This window comes from Artemia sp. Qi Xiang Cuo, chromosome 9 (genome assembly GCF_049724085.1).
Source record: "Artemia sp. Qi Xiang Cuo chromosome 9, ASM4972408v1, whole genome shotgun sequence".
Lineage (NCBI taxonomy): Eukaryota > Metazoa > Arthropoda > Branchiopoda > Anostraca > Artemiidae > Artemia > Artemia sp. Qi Xiang Cuo.
Window position 1 is genome coordinate 19,832,150 of NC_142802.1, and position 20,525 is coordinate 19,852,674.

Here is a 20,525-nt window from a genome sequence, read left to right on the forward strand (position 1 = left end):
TGATGAGAACGGCCTCCATATGCAGTTACATAGTTTTGGTAGTAGCGGGTACCAAGTTTAAAAAAAAGAAAGAAGGGGGGGGGTGAGACAAAAATAAGCTAAAACAAATGGCACCAAACACCTTACGAAAGTGTAGCTTTCCTTTGAAGGCGTAGATTTCACTTATTTATTTTCCAGATTTAACATTGTAACACTGACAAAAATGTGATGCTATCCTAAAAACTTCATATACTTGGAACAATCAAAGGAAAAATCCTAGAAAATACAGGTTTTCAGGTATGAATAGATGTAACTTTTTAAATTCAAAACAATTTATTTTTAATTAAAAAAATGTTCTATTAAAAATAGTAGGTTTTTTTTCTTGGTACGGTTTTTTTAAGGTTGGAGTGACCACTTGAGGACTTTCCACATTGTATCGGCATAATGAGTAACGCCACAATGAATAATTTGGCCCATAGGAAATCAAAGATAAGGTTTTATATATTTTTGTTGTGTCAATAAAACTACATTCGGCTTCTAATTATGCGTAACTTAGCAATGAATTAAAAACAGCGAGAATAAATACTTGTCAACTTCACTAAGAGATTATAGTCTACAAGATTTTCTAGACGGTTACAAACCATGCAGGTGAAACACTGGTAGCAATTTTTGAGAACAATAAAACAATTCGGCATTAATATAAAATTAACTAAAATAAAACAGGGGCCAATATTTAAATTTCAGCAAAACAACAAGCATGTACGCGGGAATTTATCTGGAGGGAGGAATCCAAATTAAAAGAAAAATGGTATCTTAAACATAAGAAATAATTGGGAAAATTGTATCTCACTATTTCATTGTATGGAGGTGCGGGCCCAAAGCCCCCCCCCCCCGTCAAGTGCTTGTCTGTCTGCATTATTCAACTACTATTACCACTATTAGAAGAAATTCAAACTTCAGTTACAATCTGTAACTAAAAGCTGCATATTCCTTAGATACGACTTTAGAGGGTTATCCGTGGGGATGGGGTATACCCTTTCCCCCCCCAAAAAAAAAAATCTAAAAACTTCTCTTTCATGTTTGATTGTCTGCAGTATTCAAGCTACTACCAGTAGGAGAATTTGGTACTGGTTAAGAAAGCGGTAAACACGCGACAATTGTATAGGGAAGAAACTAGTCAAACGGGTTTCTTTAGAGAATTGGAATTGAAGAGAATTGGATTGCAAACCGTGGTTTTTCATTGCGTCTACAATATTTAAAGGGTACTCCTGTATTAAACGTACTCTTTTATATACTGCAATGGAAACCAGTCACGAAAAACCCGTTTTTGACGGGTTAATTCAAGACACCGCTATAGGGTAATGCAATGTATAGCGTGGTTTTCATTGCGCATACGATATACTGTTGTTTTTTGGGGTTTAGGGGGGGAGAGGTACCTAGGTTAGGTTACGTATTTAATATATGCTATGCTTTACCCCCAAACCCCCCCCCCCTAATGTGCAAATATATAAACCAAATTAGTTTCTAAACTATTATATATTCATCCTATTTTATTTTATTTGATTAGCATTAACCAAACTAGCAGTATATGAAAGAGTACGTTTAATACAGGAGTACCATTTAGAGTTTGGCTTTTTTGGGGTTTAGAAGGAAAAAAGGTACCAAGGTTAGGTTAGGTTACGTATTTAATGTGCTATGCTTTACCCCCAAACCTTCCTAATGTGCAAATATATAGCCCAAATTTGTTTCTAAACTATTATATATTCATCCTATTTTATTTTATTTCATTAGCATTAACCAAACTAGCAGTATATGAAAGAGTACGTTTAATACAGGAGTAGCCTACCATATAAAGTTTTGCTTTTTTGGGGTTTAGGGGGGGAAAAGGTACCTAGGTTAGTTTACGTATTTAGTATATGCTATGCTTTACCTTCCACCCCCCTGATGTGCAAATATATAGCCCAAATTTGTTTCTAAACTATTATATTTTCATCTTATTTTGTTTTATTTCATTAGCATTAACGAAACGTCACTTATCGCGTGTTTACCGCTTTCTTAATCAGTACCAAATATTTTTGGTGAACCCCCACCCCCATAAAATCCTGGACATGGTCCTGTACAGCTTTATATTAAGAGATTTGCTGTTCTTCCCGACAGGTTGGTGAAAATGTAAGCTTTGAAACTGATTAAAGAGTGCAGAGTAATAACAGCTCACAGAAATGTACAATTGAGACGAGTTATCAGTTGAAATAGTTCAACATCATGACAATGTAATTTCCCAACTAATAGAATGGCAAATATAAAAACGGTTTCTTGAAAAATTATTGTCTAGCTACACGAAAATGCCGACGTGACTATTACACAATCGTCCTCAGAATTTAAAAATGCACAATTAAATTTGACAATTACAGCGTCTAAATTTGCTACTTCTTTCCTTGGTTCAGACTTCATGACCTCAGAAATCATGGCATTGACAACATGAACAGTATTTTATTATAAAATATTATTACTCATTTGCGACACACAAGTTGTAAATTATTACGGCTAAAAACCTTGAAAATGCAAAATCACTCGTCATGTCAAAATCTTTAATTCGACTCTTTATAAAGTGATGTTGATTTTTATTTCCCTTTTTTGTAACCACAAGCCATTGATCAAACACCGAAGAAATTGTCTTAATGAGTAATATACACAAAAATTAAAATTTACGAGAACACAAATTAATTGTAGTAGTGCACGAGGTGATTTTTTTTTAGGGGGGAGGCAATTGTGGCTCATTAACAGTTATTAAGAGTGAATAACTTTAAACTAGCAAAAGACCCTGTCAGGCGACGTTCTAAAAAAAAAGGCCTATACTCTCTTGTGATCATCGGAAGCCAATTGACAGACAGCAGTACTCGATTCGGGTATGCTTTGCATAGTCACATGATTGTTGTCGGAATAGTGATTCGTTGAGTTACATACACTTACCAAATATATAAACTAAGACTAGGAGACCCCCCTTTAGGCTTTTCGCGGGGAGTAACTGCTAGGTTTTGAGGTGGCTCGAGATCGAGACCGCGCACCCTAATAAAAAAAAGTGGCAGCTATGCGAGGGAGCGGAAGAAGGCATTTGCCCTTACCCTCGATGTTTTGACCCTCCTAGATCTTGAAAATAGGTATTTTGGTGTTTTCAATAAAAAAAAATTGTTTCTGTAGATTTTTAAATTCATTTACTCCCCCCCCCCCCTCAACACATTTTCTTAAATTGATGCCTGAGGGGGAAAGAACATAAAGGGCTACAATTTATAAGAAGTTTTAAATAATTATTGACGAGGTCGCTGTAATGTAGGGTCATTTCTTTTCCTTTTGACAAATATATTCCCAACCCTGCATTTGGAAGAGTCACAATGGCCAATTACGATTTCTGCTTTAAATACAAACATTACTTTTTATGAGTAGCTTCTTATATGATAAAACTGTGGATCAGGCAAGAGTCTGCACAAGGTTATAAAGAGCGAACTCCCTTCTTTTTTGGCGAGAGGGGCTTTAAATTGGAAACTGGTATATTCCGAGACGATGACACCCACTCCCAACCACTTAGTGTAAGCTCAGAGTGCCACTTTCTCGGCCAAGCATGGCGCACTTCCACCCCACATGACGCAAGAAACCCGGTGTACGTGATTTTGTAAGGTCAGCAGACCATTGAATACATAAAAAAGACAAACTATGGAGGGGTTTCGGGGCCCCTTGATTGGGCCCATATTGATACAAGTATGCACATAATTTATATATGTTGGCATAACGCAAAGGGGCCTTTAACCTCCCTACAAATTTCCCAATTTGTCTTACAATTCTTAAATCTTGGGAATATTTGACTAGTTACCTCCTTTCCCCAAATGCATTCGGATACGTCTGGCAAATATTTGGTTCAAAAGAAGTTACGAACATTTGATAAGCATATATGGATATATACGATCAAATTGGAACATTGGCTTCCATTTTTTAAGACAAAGATGAAACCTTGTTGTAGCAATATTAGCCTTTGAGCAAAAATTCGACAGATTTTGGACACGCCTTCAGAATACTAACTCAACTGAAGTCTAATTAAAACAAGAATATCTCAAGATCAGTTTTAAATGAATGCGTCTAATTTAATCATTTTGCCAATGGACAGTTGACCTCCAGACATCAAGAAAAGCCCTAAAGGCACTCGTAAAGCTACCTTATCCATTTACCTGAGTTTTAAATACCTTTATTAGGCGGTCCTACATGAAAAAAAACAGGGCTGTCAAATCCTCAGGCATTTTTAACACCATTCTTAAGAGTGTTTATCGAAATACTTTGAGTTTTTCAAAATTTGTGTTTCGGAGTACATTAACTACTTGACGAATCATCTAAATTGAATGAATTAGGGTGGTGATGACACCAAACGTGAGTTACATGCTAGATAACTGAAACTAACAAGATTGCAAATTCTGCCAAAAACAAATATTTGCATCGTATTATAAATACTAAAATTTTGCCAATTAAACATAGTTATCTTTTAAAAGCGATTGTGCCACATCAGGCACAACCACGTTTATCATTTTCCTCTTTAGCCGCGTTTTCAGCCTCGTCGGGTTCGAACACGGGTTATTCTCGTCTAGTTTCAAGTTTTTCATCTAGTTTCAGCGGGTTCGAAGTTTCAACCCCATATTTTCCTCGAGAACCCGCTTTGTGAAAACGCTTGATGCACTAGATGAGAACAACCCGTGTTCGAACCCGCTGAACCGTGAACAACCCGTCTTCGAAGACGGGTTGTTCTCGTCTAATGCAACAACCGTTTTCACAAAGCGGGTTCTCGAGGAAAACACGGGGTTGAAACTTCGAACCCGCTGAAACTAGACGAAAAACTAGAAACTAGACGAGAATAACCCGTGTTCGAACCCACTGAGCCTGAAAACGCGGCTTTTGCTTCTCAGTTCAATTGAGTGACCAAACTGAACATGCTTATTCAACTGAAAGTAGCAGGTTATAACTAAAATTAAACCAAAGCGGGAGAACTCATTTATGATGAGTAAAAACGTAAAAATATTATACTCTGGACTGGCAACAATATTGCTCAATGAACTCTCCCCTAAATCAAGTTCTAATCACCAGGTCTTTGTCTAGGTTGCCTTTGCTTCGCTCGGACAAGATCATAAGCAGCTCGGGTCAAACACATGCGTTTAGGTAGATTGTGACAAAATATGTTTATCCTTTTCTGGCTCCTTTCTCAGGATAAAAATTGAGATCCAAACGGTCACCCCCTCCAAATAACACTCCCTGAAAGCTTAAACTTGACCCCCCCACCCCAAGAAAACATAAGATATTTCGAATTTCTTGGGATTTCTTATCCTAATTATCAGACCATTTACCTGAGTCTTAAACGCCTTTATTAGGCGGTCCCGCATGAAAAAAAAACGGGGCTGTCAAATCCTCAGGCATTTTTAACACTATTCTTACAAGTGTTTATCTGCATACTTCATGAGTTTTTCAAAATTCGTATATTATCGGAGTACATTAACTACTTGACGAATCATTTAAATTGAATAAATTAGGGTACTGATGACACCAAACGTGAGTTACATGCTAGATAACTGAAACTAACAAGACCCCCATCCCCCCCCCAAAAAAAAATTATTTCGAATTTCCGGGCATTTCGTATCCAAATTATCAAAAGATGATAAAAAATAAATCTGCGTACGTGCCTAATCAGGATATGTAGGATATATACACAGTAAGACATAGACACAGTATACAGAGAGACATGTATATACAGAGACATGTGATGATAAAATTAGCGATTTGACCAAAATTCGTGCGGACTTATTACTGATAAGACGATAATGGGAATCTGGATCATCAAAAATTGTCCAGGAATCGGCATCTGAATCAAGAAAACTGGTCCGATTGTCAAAAAATTCCAACACAAGTTTTGTCTTTTCAAAAAAAAGAACATATTGTCTTAGGTTTCTTTTATTATGCGAAAAAATCCGCTACTTGGTCTAAGCCCATTACTGGTGGCCAAAATCAGAAATAGAGTACATCTAATATTTTTCCACGTGGCAGGGAGGGGCTTCGGTCCAACTGTGTGCAGATATGACAATGAAGATAGTTTATATAGAAACACTTACACAACAGATACGTATGAACAGATTCATTTAAGAAAAGGGCAGGAGCTAAAGCTCGCCTAAACCTCAGAAAATAAAAGAAATAAAGAATAAAAGGGGACAATCAGAAAACCAGAAAATTATCCGAGGGAAGTTACCTATAGGGTATACCGCCTTATGAAAATACTGGACATAAAAACTTAGGTATTCTATTTATTTAGCAATATTTTACTACAAAGCAAACATCAAGGTAAAACTCAAAATATACACGACTTTCGTAATTTCTTCTGTGCTATGAATAATTTCCCTGTTTTTATAGTCCCCCCCCCGCCAAAAAAAATCATCCTTGCATGTCTTTAAAAATACCCCATATAAGAGAGAACGTTACATTTACTTACAGTATGAATCGGCAATAAATAATATTTACAAAATCATATATACAGACAAGCTATTGACTCTAGGTGCAGGTGGCAATTTTTTTTCGCAAATATCGAGTGAAAAGCTAACCTGCCTTATAAGACAGACTAGTGAACATTAGTGCAAATATTAGCTGAAAGAGCAAGTTATTTGGAAATGGAACCCCGTCCCATTGTCCTAAGTTTATTAATTAATGCCCCATTCACAATGAGACTTTACTAGTACCGAGATTTAGCTAGTGCTAATTTAAGCCAATGAAAAATTTTCATTGATTTTTCCGGCCGATCAAAAATTCTACGAAAAATCTGAGTGACTCAAATTAGCGCTAACTCAACCTCGAATCAGTAAAAATCCTATTGCAAATGGACCTTCAGTAAGTTCCATTAAATGCCAGCTCATTAAGATAAAGTGACATTAGTAGTTGAATCTCAGTTACGACTACAAGGAGTGGTTACGTTAGATGGCAAGGGGGGATGGCTCTCCCCGGTTTCAGTCTCTCAGGGGGCGCCAAACTGAGATTTTTATTTTTTCGTCAATACTATAATCTACTTTTAGTGTGGTATCGCTGAAAAATATAGCTACGCCTCTGTGGACAAGGATTTCAATATTATGATTCGTTTCATGAAGTTTTTGATTTATAAAATAAAAACAGTGAGATCAGTAGGCTCTTTTAAAGCCATCTAGCCGCGTACTAATTTGAAATCGACACTAAAAACCACTAGCAGAAGCAGTTTCTACTGGAAACCTGAATTCGCTTTCTAATTCTAGCCAAATCTTGTCTTCTGGTGAATATAAATCTAGCAACTTTTCCTTAGTTGCGACTATCAGACGGAAAACTAAACAACGAGAACGCATCGAGGGGGCCTCATCCGCTGCGAAGTCCTAAATTTCCTAGAATTTAGCTATAATCACCAAGAGTCAATTGCTTGTCTTTATATATGATTTTTTAATTCATCGAATTTCTAATTATTGCCCAACCCCACACAAAATTCTGAGTACGTGCCTGCTAGGTCAGCTAGTGAATATCCCCCTTGCATGTTTTCAAATAAGGCTTCATTAACCCATATGGGTTTTGAGGCTCTGAATCACTCCAACTTGAAGTTTGATTACATAATAGTTACTATTTCAATGTACATACGTGGCAACTGTCAATTCCAAAAGCACACTAATCTAATTTAATGTCTAAATGACCAAGATAAAAATAACTGAATCCCAAATTTTGTATTCGATAAGAACATAGGCTAATTGGTTTTAATTTTGAATCTAGACAAATAACTTTGAAACCTTCTTTTTTAGATTGGCAAGATATTTGAAACAGAATTATATTTAAACCCGACTATTTTTGGTACTTGTCTATTATATAAAACACACTCGAGAAGTGAAGTTTGGTGACAATAAATATGACGAAAATAGAATACTTTACAAGCAAAATTGTGAAGGTCATTTGTGAATTATTAAATTGGAGCTTCGGCGTCGGCTAACCGCCTCAAAGACAAAGAAAAGTTCATTATTAATTCTTGAGGACACCAGTTAGTTTGCTTTGACTAGTGATAGAATATAGTGTCTCACCGTGGATGTTCAAGAATCATTTCAGATCGTTGGAAGGGCTACAACACAACTGAGCTGGAACAAACAGGTTTCACTCATTTGAAAGTGAACCACAAAAATAATTTTGTCGATCCAGAAACCAGCACCTCTACCCAAAAAGTAGAGAGAATGTGGGGTTCCGCAATGTATAGGAACAAACGGCACCGAGGTACATCTCGCCATTATTTACATTCATACTTAATAGAGTACATGTGGCGGGCGGCAGTAAAGGCAGAAGGCCGAGTTATTTTAACGTGATTCTTGAGGACATTTCTGCGTTCTGGGAGCATATTTCCAAGTAGTAGTTTTTCACAATTTTGCTAATGAAGTATTCTAAAACGGTACTTGTCAATTATATAAAACACTCGAGAAGTGAAGTTTGGTTAATGATAATGAAATAAAACAAAAAATAAAACTTTATTAGCAAAATTGTGAAAACTACAACATGGAAATATGCGCCCAGAACATGGGTGTCTTTGAGACGGTCAGCCGACGCCGAAGCTGCCAATTTAATAATTCACAAATGACTACAAAGTATTCTATTTTCATCATATTTTTATTCATTAGCATTAACCAAACTTCTTCTCGAGTGTGTTTTATACAATAGACAAGTAAAAAAAGAACTAAAACCAGGAGTTTTCGGAGGGGGGTAATTGGTTCAAAGCTACAGGCAACCAGAAGGGGGCGGAGCCTGATGCTTCAGAAAAAGTACGATTTGGGCCAGTATTCACGGATTAGTATGCACATTGTACGCGGAATTGTGTCTGTTACTAAGACAGAATCACAGTAAAATATATCACTGAATAATATTATTATAATATTACAATTAACACAATATTTTTATGGTTTTAGAATAAAAATTCATCTTTTAAGATACGTAACAAGTTAGGGAGTAGTTATGTGTAAATAGCAATAGTAGATCTTCAATATTTTCTTTGACTTTCACCTTGCCAACAAAAAAGAAATTGTTAGCATAAGTCAAAACAACAAAGATAAACAGAAACTCGGCCAGGGACGTACATGGGTCTGATGGAGGCTCAAATTACAACTACAGCCTACAATAACTTTTGGTTGTCATTTTATTAAAACATAAATTAAACATTTTTACATCAAACAACCAGAAGATAGAAAATAGAAACGTATGAATGACTTATTTTGAACACCATTCTGGTTGTAGGAGAATTTAAAAAAAAGGAAAATATAAAAAAAGGAAATAATGAGGAACATTGTAAATAGCTTTAAACTATGGGGGTCCGTACAATTGAACAGACCCTAAACTATGCCTAAACTGCAATTAAAACAAAGAAACAAGCGAACTATTTGAAAACTAAAAAATCTTAGGAAAAGTCGTAAAAACCTCGACATTTTGGAAATACTAGATGTGCCTACCACAAGCTTTAACCTTTTTCTTCTGCTGCTTTTTACTTATCCCCCCTACACACACAACACGCAAACACAAACAAAAATACTACTTCTATGTACGCCTGACGGTTGATGCACCGCCCTGTTAACTCTATGTTTCAACCCGAAAAAGTCTACCCCTGAATAAACGTCTTTTTGGTGCTTCATTTATTCAGATTTCTTGGGTACGTGCCTGATAGTGAATCATAAAAGTCGCCATACCAAATGACACACAACTGTATCATAAACCGGTTTCGACTTCATTAGATTCTCCAGTACCAATGGCGTGAAGCAAATTTTGGTCAACCTTCAAACGAATGAAAATTTTTGTAGGGGGGTGGGTATGAGCACAAAAATCGAGGGGATCACCCACTTTCAGAAATAACATACAGCAAGTGGCGCGTGCCAAGCGTGACGAAAACTACGTCCAATAAGGAGAGACCATGGCGTTCCAAGATATACACCAGGTGGTGTGGAAAGTGAGCACCCCCTGACAAAACTATCAAAGCAATAATTTGAAATTTGAACAAAGACATTCGGTTATCGTTTTCACAAAAACTGCTAAAATTATAAATCTAAAAACATTAATTTTAACAGAAGTATAGACCCCATCAAGACACGAATGTACTTTAAATGTCAAATTGCACAATAATATTCAGAGTGTTTTTTTTTTAACGCAGGAACTTCATAATTAAAATATCCAAGAATACAAATTTATAATATCAACAAAAGAAAGCGGCAGCCACAAGAAATAAAAATGTTTTTTTTTTTTTTTTAGCGACTGTTTCAACTAGTTTAATATACTGTATAAATATATTCATAGGCAAACAATGGCGAGGGAGATTCCGCCAAGAATGAACCGAAGGATCGTTCAGATAATGTATGGCCTAACCCTAAACATAAGCTTCTTTGTGTCCCCACCTCCTAAGAATTAAACGTGTGCACCTCTCAAATGGCCATCAACAATTTAAAGAAAGTTGAGCAAGAGAAAATTTACCTTATCTCGTTTTACAGCACATGTCATTTTTCTTTTTTCAGGTGAATAGGGGGCGAAAAAAAGAAAGGAGATATAAAAGTATAGCCTAAACTCGTTGAACATTCTTACACGGAAAGACTACGGGGCATCTCTACTGTTTACAGATTATGAAATAATATCGATTAATAAATTATATCAATATACTCGTACCTTTACAATGACGAGAGATTCCGCTAATAATGGTCTAAGGATCTCTCAGGAGATATATAGCCTAAATATGCTCCTCTTTTGTGTCCCCCTCCCAAAAGATTTGCGACGTGGGCACCTATAAAGTGGCCTTCAAATACTCCAAAAAAGTTCCAGAAAGACCATGAGAGTAAATTTAGCTTATCTCGCTTTCCAACAGTTGTCACATTTCACTTTTCAGATGAAGAGGAGGCGAAAGAGAGAAACGAGATATAAAAGTGTAAACTCCTTGAAAATTCTCATACGAAGCGCGGAAAAGCTAAGATGTACATCTTTTCTGTTTACATCACAGTTCATATAATTATCCAGTATGATCATTCCCTATCTCACCCATTATAAAAACCCGGACCGGGGTGCGAGTGCTCCGGAGAACGTTTTTGCAGATAGAAACATAGGCGGTATCTAATCTTTTCATGGGTAGACAAGTCAGACTGTGATCTAATCGGAAACAAGTGCAAACCTGCGATCTTTTTATGGGTAGACAAGTCAGACTGTGATCTAATCGGAAACAAGTACTAACCCGCTAATGCAGAAAGAAGTGGGAGGAGCTTTTTGTTCGCACCGAGAACGAAGACCAGAAATGATCTGCGATAAGCTTACTGGATAATTATATGAACTGTGGTTTACATAAAATATACACTCGAAATATCCAGTCTTTTAAATTAGCCAGGTCCATCCAAAACAAACAAAGAAAACTAATCAGTTCAAACAGTACACCAATTCTGGCTAGTCCAATTAGAAAAACATCATAAGTTCAATTTTCCTGTGTGTAACTATGAACCTAGCCATCAAAATAGGCAAGCATACAGAAATTTACTTCAGTGGAGGGAACTTTAAAAATACATAAACAATAAGCGATTTGTACGAAACTATAAGAAACTAAAATACAAACTATAAGAAACTCCTAATTTTGACGAGCATGATTTGGCTGTGTAGTGTATGAATAAACAAAGCTCTATAAACCAAAAAAAAAAAAATATCCAATTTAGGCCATCTTCTTTAACACCAGCAATCAAATTATTCTTTTCAAGATGGGAGAGAACTAAGAAAGGAGAACTAAGAGAACATAAAACTAAAAACCCTTAAACAATTTCAAAAGAAATATTGGAAGGCAAATATGGCAATCACTGCATTTACATAAAAATTACACTTAAATTCATTATCTGCCGTCACTAAAAGTGCATACAAAAAATGGATCCATTTTTTGTCTTTTTTAGTCTTTAAATAATTATTTTGGTTTGCAAGCGCTCTGACAGATTCTCACTTTTATTGTTTTCATATTATTTGATTTTTAGCCAGTTTTTCTAATAAAAATTTTAAATCAATATTTTGAGTTACAAGCGGTCCAATAAGCGCTCAATTTGTTTTTATTTTGATCTGATTAGTTTTTTTTATTAAAGAACTTTAAATAAATATTTTGAGTTGAAAAAAGGTCCAATGAGTACTCACTTAGAAAAATTTAAGTTCAAATATCTATTATTTTAAACGATATAGATATTATATTTTTCAGAAAGAATAGACCAACAATTTCAAGCTTTCATATTTAGCTCAAAGATTCACTAACTTAGTCAATTTAATTGGAGTAATACCAAAAATAAGAACGCCAAAAAGATTCATTTTCAACGGGAGGGGGAAGGGGTAAATTCGCTAAAACAGCAAAAACCAGGCAATAATATAAAATTATAGAAAACTGATGAAGTCACAAAATATCACAATTCCCAAGTCAAAGTCACAAGTCCCAAATGAACAGCACTTAAAGTCTTGTCAACAAGACACGTGCGCTAATCTTCGTCCCCATCAATCTAAGACGTTAAGTCTAGAAATGTTCATATTTGGCAATGACGGTAATTAGCCATTTCATATTTAAGAATTTCGCAACATTTTGTTGTGCTCTCCTCTTTCTAAACTATAAAACTATCTAATATTCGCTATTCGCTTGATTTTGCAAACTCGTTTATTCTAACGTGCTTAGCATTGAAGACGTATCTCAATAAGCAAATGATTATTTTCAAAATGGTGAGATATAAATATTAGAAAAGCAATGACGTCAAAACAACATTGTTATCATCAATGCGTGACAAGTAAAAGAAAATTAACGGGTTGAATGCTCAGTTCACTGATCTTATCATACCAATATGAGAATAGGTCTTAAAATCAAAAAGTGAATATTACATTATTTTTTTGAATGCAAGACAAACTGAAAAAAAATGCTACTGAGAGTTTTTAAGGTTTATGCTCCCTGTGCAAGCTGTAGGGGGGGGGGATTACAACTGGTTTTCCAACAATCCACCTAAGAGTTTTTGCACTATCTTCAATATACTAGGGTGTTTTGGGGATCAGAATGAAAAATCTCAGTTTTTAGCTGTTTCTTTTTTTGGGGGGAAAGGATCAGACTTTAAATCTTGACCTGGAGAAGGGGCAAAGAAGGGTCCAAAATTTTGGTCTGTTGTCTCTTCAAAATTTTGGGCACTGTGAGCTAGAATTCGTTCCCGGTGAAGCAGCGATGTTGACACAAAGAAACGATGTATACCCAGGTTATCAAAATAAAGTATCTGCATTGTCTCAGAAACAACTTCGGGGATTGAGTTAAAATTTTCAGGGGGTGCTGGGGGACCAAGTGAACTTCAAATTTTTACTCGGGGAAGGACAAAGTAAAATCGAAAATAAACCATTTATCCAGGCTATATCGAGAACGACTCGTGGGAATCGAGCTAAAAATATTGAAGTGTTGGGGGGACAAGAACACTACGTGGGGGGCAACAAATATATCTCCCATTCACCTGAAAGTGTTGGCACAATCAGTACCAGAGAAACTTTTAATCTATTCACAATGCAATAGTAAGGCAAATCAAAAGACAGCATATTCACCCCGGCTATTGAGTGAAAACCTTCGGGGACAGTTTGGGGAACGTAATGGGACTTCAAATCTTATGTTTAAGGAAAGGATAAGTGTACCAAAATATTTAAATCTCCTAAACATTAGCTCATCCGAAAAAAACATAATTTTTCTTAGAAGCTGAAACTTATATGCAAATACTAGTGCGTCGAACAGAACCTTGTGCAAAAAAAAAACTTGGGAAAAAATAGTTTTACCCAAAAACGGACACAAAACTTTTAAATACAAAAAGTTAAGACTTTTTGTTCAGCCCAGTTGCTTGACGTGAAATGGTTTCGATCATGCCAGACTCAAATGCTAAAAAATTCGGGATGCACTAAAAAGGGACCTCAGATTCCGTCTCTCCAACCGGCTTGAAAATGACGTTCATAAGCTTCTTGGCAAGGTAGACCCTCATGCAGAAAACGAACTTGAAACTAACTGTGTTGGTAAATTGGTTGGTAAGACCCAAAAATAGACCGATCTCCCTCCCCCTCTGCCGGGCTTGTAGCCTCTAGTGCATGTAGACAGGGGCGAGTGGACCTCAATAGAAACAAAAGTACTTTAAAGATCGGTTGTATTGATATGTGACACCTAATACGGGGCCAAAAAAAATTGCTTTCTCAGACTGGATTAGATTTACAGGGCACATAGACAGTGATACGGGGGCCTCAATGAAGATACACACTATGGAAAGAATGTCGTCTTATGTCTGGACGCCCAAAATCCCTGTATATAAATACAATACAGTATGATCATTCCTTACCTCAACCATTATACAAAGCCGGACCGAGATGAAAGTGCTCGGCAGAACATTTAAACAAGTATAAACATAAGCGATATTCGATTTTTTCACGGGTAGACAAGTCAGATTTCTCTTGAACGCGAAATGACATTTTAGGAATGACAAGTAGGTTTCGAAGTCTCGGGTTGGTTTCAAAGGCATTTTGAGAAAGTTTCTGCGAAAATATGCGTTCCAGGGTCGTTCCCCTCAATGTTTGTCTGACTCGTAAAAACGTAACAAAAATGGGAATAAACAAATTTTGTATGCGTTTTTGAGTTTTTTTGTGTGTAAAAATCCCAATTTTTTTTTTAGTAAAACCCCCTCCGAAAAAATCCTGGGTACGGTCTTGCACTGGACCGCTGATAGCAGATTAAATTGGAGAAGCTGTTTGGACGTGCTGAGAATATTGTAGCCAAAAATCACTAAGCCGTGATCTTAGTGTTATATTATTTATATACAGTGCCCAAAATAGTCCCAAATTCCTTCCGTCTTCGATCGGCTAGTAATTTACCGAGCATGTGTATTGGGCCAAACGAACCTACAAGCAAAAATACATTTAAATATGGGTTGTATTCTATTCATAAAACCCCGATATGGGCCAAACTTGGTTTTTCTGTGATCAACAAAAAAAAACTTTAGGGTAAGTCAACTGGAGCAAGTGGACCTTAACAAAGACAATAAATTTGGGAAGAGAAATGCGATTTTTTTTAAGCTTATTTGTTTTAGAATATAAGACAATGGTTTTACTTCAATTAAAAGTTCAGGACCAAGAGAACTCGTAAGTAAGACACAAAATAAGCAAACAAACCTGGATGTATTGATTCGTGACATTTTTTTAATACAACAAAAAGGAACTCTTTTTAATAAATGACCTTGGCATGCATCTATTTCAACAAAAAATAGCTAAAACAAAATAAAACATGAAAATAGTCCGGTTAAAAATAGTGAATTAAAACACATGTATATTTAAAGGTGTTTACAGGATCGGGGTTGGCTTCAATGCTATACAAGACCAAAACCTCCGCAGATTTTCACTTCATGTGAATTATTACTCGCCTCTCCATCCACCCAAAATTATATTGTAAAGTCATTATCAAAAATGTATACACAAATTACTGTTCATCAAAAATTTTGATTGAACATTCAGCTTTTATCCAAATTAAAATTATAATCTGACAATTTAATTCTTAAGCGGATAAATTCAAAACACATTGTAAAATTCCTAATATTAACCACAAACAAAACTGTGTCAATTAAGAACATACATTTTTTTTTAAGACTTTTCCAAAAATTTAATATTTCAAAACTAAGTGAAGAGCCTAAATTAAACCTAAGACGAGCAAAAATAAAAGTTATATTTAAATAATTTAAATTTAAACGAATAGTAATCAGAGCTCAAGTGCAGCCTAAATAAAGATGCCTTCAATATATTTTTTCCCTCGGTTTTTAGAAAATTCAGAAGGGTCTCATTCGATGGGACACAGGAAGTTCTAGGGCCCTAATTAAAAGTCAAAAGTAACTGTAGGGCAGCCAGCTCACCTCCATTACCCTTTTTGCTCCCTGTCTTTCCCGTCACTCTCCCAGACATCTCATCAAAATTTTGAGTCATTTTGTTCTAAATGGTCGAAAGATTCCATAATAACGTCTCCCGGGATGGCACATCCCCACCGCCCTGGAGACAAGGACTGTAAATAAGGCAAATCATCCATTGTTTCATACAGAGGTTTCATAATGGCAAAGGGGGGCTTGTCTGACGTTGGCGTGCGCGACTGGCCCAAATCCTCCAAGGATCCTTCTCTAGGTGAAAGTATCACACATTTTGTTGTGATAGGAGGGTTACATGGACCTGGAGATGAGCCAAAAGATTTTTTGTCTCTGATCAGTTTGAAACTTACAGCCACAAGTCCTTGGTCCAAGAGGATCCAAATGTGCAAAAGAAAACTGTTCCAGGGAACCACAAAATTAAATGTACAAATTGAAAAAAAAATAACAAATAAATAAACTAAAGTTAGATGGATTAGTTGGCACTTGAGTATCTATAAAGTAACTCGTTACAGTTAGTAGTCCATGAAATCCAAGCAAAAGAAATAGGAAAACCGGAGGCATTAGAAGTTCTAAAAAGATTTATAGGCTGTCGCATTGTTCCTAAGCATACTTTGAGTGACTATATTACATTTGTTACAATCAAACGAATCAATAGTTGCCTATAATGACTTAAGTCTGGTTTATGTCGGCCAGGGGAGGACCTAAGTTTTTCAGGGGGGAGAAGATTAAAAAAACCTTCCGGGAGAAGTGGGGGCTGCGGCTAGAAAAACAGGATTTTTTTTCTTTTTGAAAAGAAAAAAAAGGCAAGTTTGACATTTTTTCATTGACAAAAAGCATTAGTGTTGCTAAAGCTTGCATGCAATATGCCCTTAGCAAGGCAATTTCCTATTTTACTTAATCATTCAATCGCCTCATTTCTTATTTTCTTAAAGTGAGCAAAGTCCAGTGACCGGGCCGATCAAAGTGATAAATTTGTGCCACTCAATGTTCAAATATACATACTGGACATTCAGTGAGTTTAAATACAACTAGGAAAAACTTGTATGATGCAATTCTTACCTTTTAAAAAGAATGTCAATGCAAAAACATATAAAACTACCAATGCCAATAACCAGAAGAAGTAATAAGAAAGACCAAATAAAAGGAAAATTCTAATGAATCGGTTTCTAACTTACTTTTGTAATCTAAATATAAGTAATTGAGCTCTGTTAATGAAAGGTTGAGAGTAAAATTCTAGATAGTCGACCTTTTACTATCATGGAAGATAGTTGAGTTAGGCAACAGAAAATTCCACGACAGGATCCACAGCCTATATTACACCCAGAAAGGTATTTTTCAAGCGCCTAACTCTTTCTCTCTCTATTTTTCAGGCTTACAAAATTCTATAAAAAACAAGTCTGACTCAGTTCCCGCAACGGAAATTTTATTCCTTAATTTGGTTCGAGTCTAATTTCTTTACCTTCTGAAAATACAATTAAAATAATTTGAGTTGTATCAAAGCCACTTTAGAACCTTTTTTTTAATTTTAGAGACATTTTTACAAACTCTTTAAAATCTCATAAATCAAGATCTTGCAAAAAAAGACTCGAAACACTTCGGCCTTAAATGTGCCGTAGATTTGCTTTTCCGAAACTTTCGTTCGCATTTATAACACAAAATTTGTCCGAAGTTTATCAAAAGTCAGTGTCCTTTGGAGAGGAAAGTGGTGGACACAGTTCATATAATTATCAGTTCAGATAATTATATGAACTGTGGTGGTGGAGGTCAATACGGTACGTAAAAATACTTTCAAAGGCCATAATTTAGGTATCATATTCATTCCTGAAAGGTTTACTTACCTAATTCAACTTCTTTCCAATATGATAAGAATGTCTTCTAAAATTTACTGAAGTATCAAAGAAATTTGTCCGGAAATCGAAGCTACCGCGTAAAATTCTAGACGAGGGTTTTTGTCTATCTTGGAAAGTAGTTGAGGAAGGTGAATGGAACTGTCAGGAATGAATCGAGAGCCTAAACGAAAATCTGAGAATAAATTTTGAAGAATCTACTTTTACCCCTTCCCCCTCAAAAGGCCAACGGTTCTAGAGATTTGAAAATCTATTTCTTAAATTTAGGAAAAAAAACTCTTGACATGGCTGAAAATTCATCTGAAATAATAGAAATAGCACTTTCGAAAACTAGAATCAGTAGAAAAGACTTAACCCAAAATTAAGAAAAACTTTTATTTGCTGAAATTTCAATAGGTATACACCTGTCGTCTATGCTATCTTCTAAGTTCTAGAAGGAGTTGAGATAATAGCTTGATAGCACCCTCTTAGGATATATCTTAGCCCTTTGATTCATTCCTGAAAGTACCATTCATCTAACTCAGCTACTTCTCAAGATAGCAAGAAGCCCATAAACTAAAACTTTACCAACGATTGTTTACCTAAAATTGTTCTACCACAACTTAGGTAAACCTGTCTATTCTGACTCCAGTCAATTTTAAAAACCACCAATAACATACCATCAATCAGAAGGTTTTTTAAAACCACATCCTCTTTAGAATACTTACAATCAAACAATCCATAATGAAAAATCACTTTAAAATGAAATCATAATCTAATTTAACACTAAGTCAGGATTTTGCCACTAAACATTGATATCAAACACCACTTAATGCATAATCATCAGGTGACATGATATCAACCATAACTAGCCGCAAAGCAAATAGACAGTCCAATAATCTGGTCATAGCCTTAAGGATATAACAAATGATAGAATCACCACTAAAATGTGACTTATTACTAAAAGGGGTTTTACTACGGATATAGCCAAAGGGACTAAACGGTTCAGTAAAGCGATTGTTGAATTCGACCCGCGCGAAACAAGGATGAAAATGTGTTTCATAAACACATCCACTTATAACCAACGCCAGCGAATATTCACTGAGTGAACAAATCAAAATAATTAATGATTAAACATGTCATATTAGAACTTTCTCTTATGCGATTTTTCTCATTTTTATCAAGCAGTTTCGGAATAAAATGAGCTCAGTGATTTTCCACTCTCTCTTTAATATTGCTGCCAAAACTATTCTCATCTTCATGTGTGCGTTTTGATTGAAATTGGAAAACGCTACAGAGGCGTATTTCCACCAAAATCCGGGGGGGGGGAGCAAGTTCCAAAAATCAAGTCAAAATGACATTGAAAACTGAAAAATAAGCCATATAGTAACATAAGAGGCATAGATATACTAAAAAAACTGACTCGTTTCTGTGGATGCTTGAATTATGCAGGCTTATGTTAACTTTGGCAAGATTTTTGGAGAAACTAAATTTCAGCGGTGGAGAGCAAACTGAGGTCTAGGAGTGGTAGTTACCCCCCTGCCCCATAGCAAATTCTGCCCCTAGTCTGCTATGAAGCCTTGATGCCAAGCTGAATTGATTTCTACATAATCAGCGAGTAACATTCTAAGATAGGATTTAGAAAATGCACCAACAATATGCTATCCGCAAAAACAGTACATTGCTCAAATTGACTTGTGAAAATATCATCTGGCAAATTAGAATTTGGCTAGCCAAAAGTGGTCCAATCTCGAGCTAAAACTGTGAATATTAGTGATGTTATTGGCAGGGCTGTGGAGTCGGTTATAGCCGACTCCAATTCCAGAATTTTCAATGTAATCAACTCCATTCAACAAAAGTTTACTAGAAGTCCGTCTCCACAGCCCAGTTTTAAAGCTTCATTTAACTAGATTTTATATGTTATAAACGACTCCGACTCCAGATATTTTCAGCACACTGACTCCAACTCCATTCAGCATAAATTTACTTAAAGTCCGACTCCACAGCCCTGGTTGCAGGTACAGTGATATTAGGTGACTAACAGTCTTGAAGGCAAACTTTTGGTTCCAGAGTCGTACCTTGGGGGGTCTTCGAATCAAGGCTCACTCGATATCTTAGGGATTCCCTGATTCAGGTTTTTTCTGAGCCCTTTCTTATCTTGTCCCTCGTTCACTGCTTTACCTCAAGATATAAAAAAAAAACACATTTTTCTCTTCTTTACGGAACAATCAACAGAATATCCCGATAGTTTCCACTTTTTATTATTTGGTGTTGTCCAAGTTTTTGTACTTTTTTGTTTGTTTTCCTTCTTCTTTTATTTTATTCTTTTATTAAGTTTAGCCAGCTTTTATCATTTTTAATTTATTTTGACGTTTTTAGATGAATTTATTGTCTTAAAAATATTTTTTTCGCTTTGAAATTTTGGTACTTATGCATTATATTTTACCCACGAAAGAAGTCAAGTTTGGTTAATACTAATGAAATAAAATAAAATAGGATGAACATATAATACGTTAGAAACAAATTTCGGCTATATATTTGCACATTAGGGGGGGGGTGTAAAGCATAGTATATATTAAATACGTAACCTAACCTAAACTAGGTACCTTTCCCCCCCCCTAAACCCCAAAAAACAACAGTTTAAATATTGTAAACGCAATAAGAAATCACGCTTTGCAATCCATTTATCCATTGCAAATTTGTTTCCCTGTACAGTCTATAGCGGTGGGTAAGATATAATGCATAAGTACCAAATTTTTTTGTTTCAGCATAGTTT

At 35.7% G+C, this 20,525-nt stretch overlaps 1 protein-coding gene across 4 annotated transcripts in view; it reads right to left on the reverse strand.

Moving 5' to 3' along the window:
* Window positions 1-20,525, reverse strand: part of LOC148948416 (uncharacterized) — a 121,719-nt gene that overhangs the window by 90,424 nt on the left and 10,770 nt on the right. The window contains exon 1 of one of the 4 annotated variants that reach the window (XM_089094337.1): window positions 18,478-18,643. The exons of the other annotated variants lie outside the window; for them this stretch is intronic. The gene's annotated coding sequence lies outside the window, so the exon portion shown is untranslated. Of the gene's footprint in view, window positions 1-18,477; window positions 18,644-20,525 lie in introns of those variants that run through there. 4 annotated transcript variants of the gene reach the window in all.